Raw genomic sequence first — 5000 nt, 5'->3', positions numbered from 1 at the left:
CAAATTTTTAAAAAGGGAGAGAGACATGAGGCACTAAACTATAGACCTGTATCACTAACGTGTATAGTATGCAAGGTCATGGAGAAGATCATCAGGAGGAGAGTGGTGGGGCACCTTGAAAGAAACAAGTGTATAATTGACAACCAGCACGGTTTCAGGGAGGGAAAATCCTGTGTCACAAACCTACTAGAGTTTTATGACAAGGTGACAGAAGTAAGACAAGAGAGAGAGGGGTGGTTCGACTGCATATTTTTGAACTGAAAGAAGGCCTTCGACACAGTTCCTCACAAGACAAATGGAGAAGCAGCCCAGCCACCGTGGAAAGAAGACGTCGTCGTTCCTGCTCTTCAGCTGAGCAACTCTGAACACTGTTGCTCGAGATTTTTCTTGGGTTATCCTGAGTAGTTCTTCACCAGAGCTGAGAGGAAACTTGCTTGCAGCCCCATCCCATCAAGAGGGTAAGGCGGTGACTTGCTTGCTTGTTCACCCCCTCATCCCCATCCCCCCATCCTTCCTCATCCTCCCCTCACCCAAACATCAACACTGGCCCACACACTAACACACTACATACATTGCTATCCTTCTGACTTTCCTATCTTCTTCTTTTTCGGCAACTTCGCTTTGGCGAGTTAACACAAGGCATTTTGACCATCCGGTAGCCCGTGTGGTTTTTTAAAATCCAGTCGATCTTTGCCTTGGGCCCTTTCCCCTCACTACTCGAGGGTAGGCTATCTTAGAGGCTGACCTTCATAAGTCAGCTGAAATAGGATGCTAGTATAACATTAAGGAAAGTTCCCTTTTTGTTAAGAAACTCCTCTGCCTGATGTTCCTTCCTAGACATCATGGCGAGGATACGAGTGAGATTACGTATTGATGGAAATCAAATGTCGATGAAAGAAATTCTAGCATGTATTTGCTCGAACTCAACTGTTGCTCCAGTGGATGTTTTTCAAACCCACGCTGGAGCAGTACTTCTCCTCTCTTCGGAAGAAGAGTTACTTCAACTGCTGAAGCATGATGTCCTTGAAAAACTGAAGACTTCTGGTGTTACCCCAGTTGCACCTGAGAGCTATCAAGCTCAGAGGACTGTGTTTGTGGCAAGAATCAACAGTTTCATGAAACATAGCGCAGTGAATGAAATTGTTGAGGACTTTAATACAGAGAATTCTGAATTTAGGGCTGTCGAAGCACATAAATTCTCAAAACCTATTAACAACAAGGTAACCTTAAAGTTAATACTTGAGACACCTGAGGAGGCCAAACTAGTGTGTCAAAATGGCTTCAAATGTTTTGGCACCAGATGTACATCTGACCAAATCTCTCTTGAACGATATGTCAGTGTGACACAATGTTTTAAATGTTATGCCTTTGGTCATAACACCAACAAATGCAGTACTCAAGGGCAGATTTGTAGCATTTGCTCTGGCCAACATTCATATCGAGATTGTAATAATAAAAATACACCCAAATGTGTCCTCTGCAACGGAAAACATCAGCTGTTTCTGCTATTTGTCCTGAAAGGAAAAAGGAAATGCAGAAAATTATTGAAGCCAAGAAACTGTCCACTTCTAAGAAGACCACTCCCCAGGCACCGCCAACCATGTCCCAAACTTCCTTCCCAGCTCTGCCTGGATCAAGTGGGACTCCTCAGGTCTCTACCAATGGTTCCAATGTTTGGAATTCTGCCCCTCTTGGAGCGCCCCAATCTAACCCTCACCTACAACATACACAAACGCAACAACAAGGTTCAGTCTCATCTCTTATGTCTCAGGTATCCACAGCCGGGGATATGACTAGAGCACAACTAATGTACATGTTGGCCAAAGACATAGCAGATGGTGACATTCAACTCTGCTCTCAGGTTTTGAATGATCTGTTAATGACTAATGGGATCACTCCCATCACTATCCCAGAAAATGTGAAGGCTATTATGACCCAGCCTTCTCATAACAAGAAGTATGTACCCTACTCTACATCTAAAAATAAGCCTAATTCATCCCTGGCCCAGGGATCGCCCACCTCGCATGCCCAGGTTGTCAACTCCCCTCAACCCGATAAGTCAACACCTGAACATAACAATGCCCCAGAAATTGGTGCCTACTCTCCCGCTATTGAGGCTGATCCTGTTGAACAGGAACTTTCCCAGGGTAACTCACCTTGCCTACCTAATTTTCCCTTGGGGCCTCCACAGTCTCCCATTAACTCTCACGAGCCTCTGCTTCCTGTAACTGGGAATATCATACCTCAGTTTTCTGATGAGGACTCTAACGATTCTAATGAGTCTGTTAATATTACCACCTCTAGTGAAGATGATGGCATTTTTAATACACAAGCAACTACGCAGCAGTTCCCTCCTCCCCTTGACGAGTCCAGCAGGAATAGTGTGGATACCACACATGACACTACTTGCAGGCGTTCAGACCGCAGTACACGAGCGAAGTGCAAGAAATAATGGGGATTACAATTTTCCAACTTAATGTTCAACATTTCTTTAACAACCGTTACCTCCTTGAGGTTGAACTACATAATTACAATCCCGATGTTATACACTTGAACGAGACAGCTGCAAGAGTTGATCAACATATTAAATTACGTGGTTACTCTACTGTGGAGAAATCGAGAGGACCCTTTAGTGGTGTAGCTATCTTAGTTAAATTAGGCTATACATTTAAAAATATTCATGTTGATGAAGATAACATTCTTGCAATAGAAATGACAACGTCTCATGGACAACTAGTGATAGTAACTGGATATTTTCCCCCGAGACAACAATATATAGAGTCAATTCCTCTACATAGGATATTAAGCAGAAATATTCCAACAATTCTAGCAGGAGATTTTAATGCTCATCACCCTGCCCTCTTCAACTGTGGAGCTGGTATTCCAATGGGTGACTTAAAAGGAAAACAACTATTTAATATCATGACAGCTAGAAACTTGTCATTTCAAGGCCCATTCTTTAAATCGTACATTGGACCTCATCCAGGGACACCAGATATAGTACTGACAAACAGAGACTGTGACATCTTTCACTGTCGTATATATCCTGGTGGAAACGTAGGATCTGACCATATCCCTGTTATAATACAACTACAAACTTCTCCATTTAGAATACCTGTAACTCCTAAACCCAATCTTAACACCCTAGGATTTGACCCCTTCAGGGCATTTCTGGGTGACGATGAAATTGAGTCATTGGAAAATCTACCTTCCACTGCAATTGATGATGCAATCAGGTCCCTGCATAATCGAATAATTGAAGCTACTAATGCAACTTGTCAATTAGCTTCCACAAAGATATACCAACAATATAAACCTACTAGGGAAATTAGAGACAATTTATGAAATTATCAAGCAGAATGTCGAAGGCATCTTCAAACGCGACAACCACCAGTAGCTACACTGCACCGATTAAGGCAAGAATTAATTAACATGATTAGTCATCACAAACGGGACTTATGGAAATTGCTAGTCCTTCAAGCTAATCAGTATAAACGTGAACCAGCAAAATTTTGGAGTAAGATCCGACAACTTTTAGGGGCAAAGCACAAGGCTCCTAACTACCTAGTTCATGCCTTCACTGATGAGGATGATGAAGATGTTGAAATTAAACTTGACGATCTACAGGACCAGGCTAATTTGATGGGTGATGTATGGGAGAAAATTCTCTCCCACAATAACAGTCGTAAATTTAACAATAATCATTATCAGTTGGTAAATGAATGGAGAGATGAGAACTTGGATGATCTACAACCACTACCTTCCATCGATACTTCAACTCTTTAAGATACCCACCCGCTCACTAGACCTATTACATTACTAGAGATGAGTCAGGTTATTGGAAGAATGAGAAATAGAGCCCGTGGCCTCTCTGGAATAACAATGAAACAAATAAAGTTCCTACCCAGAAATTGTAAACAGTCTTTGGTAAATATCTTTAATGCCATCTTGGCCTCAGGACATTTTCCAGTGGTTTTTAAGACTGCTAGGATGATCTTTCTTGGTAAGCCCAATAAAGACATCCACCAACCTGGGAACTATAGACCTATATCTTTACTTGAAGTCACTGGAAAGGTTCTTGAGAAGGTCATTTCCAACAGATTGAACTACTATATGGAGTTTAATCACTTTTTTACTGAAAAACAATTTGGCTTTCGAACACATAGAGGTACCAATCATGCAATAAATGTTATTTTCGATACTGTAGCAAGTCTAAAACATCAGGGCAATCTTGCCTTAATTGCCACCAGAGATGTTCATAAAGCTTTTGATAGCTTATGGCATGATGGCCTTATATACAAACTCATTGACCTACCAGACCATAACTGGACTTTTCTCAGAGTAATATATAATTTCTTAACTCAAAGAAAAATCATTCCCACCTTTCATGGCAGGTCGTCAGAGCCTTTTATACCGACAGCTGGTGTCCCACATGGTTCTTGTCTCAGTCCACTTCTGTTCAACATTTATGTGAATGACCTTCCTCAACCAGAGTTTAATGACACAATTGTGACACAGTTTGCAGATGATGTTCTTCATGTCGTCTCATCAACTCCGGTAACAGGAAAATACAAGTATGAGAGAGTCATAGAAAAAATGAATATTGAACTTCGTCGAACATCTAATTGGGAAAAGAAATGGAGAATTACGACTAATCCTGACAAGGTCCTTGTTAGCACGATAGGATGTTTTGCATCAACAATTGAAGATAAAGGGGGTATCTCCATCATAGGTACACCTGTAGCCATTAGAAACCCTAACAAGATTTTGGGATATGAAATAGACAGGCTGCTCCACTCAACATCTCATGTAACTAAAAAGATCAACATAGCCAAAGCCGGTCTTAGCAGTCTCTTTCGATTCAATCAAGCCCCTCAACATGTCAAAAAACATCTGTATAAAATGTTAATACGGCCTATACTCGAATACCCTTGTGTCCCAATGTCATTAACAACAAAGACCAATATGCTACGGTTACAAAGGGTCCAGAATAGAGCTCT

Source organism: Cherax quadricarinatus, chromosome 16 (genome assembly GCF_038502225.1).
Source record: "Cherax quadricarinatus isolate ZL_2023a chromosome 16, ASM3850222v1, whole genome shotgun sequence".
NCBI classification, from domain to species: Eukaryota; Metazoa; Arthropoda; class Malacostraca; order Decapoda; family Parastacidae; genus Cherax; species Cherax quadricarinatus.
This window is presented reverse-complemented; position numbering follows the sequence as displayed.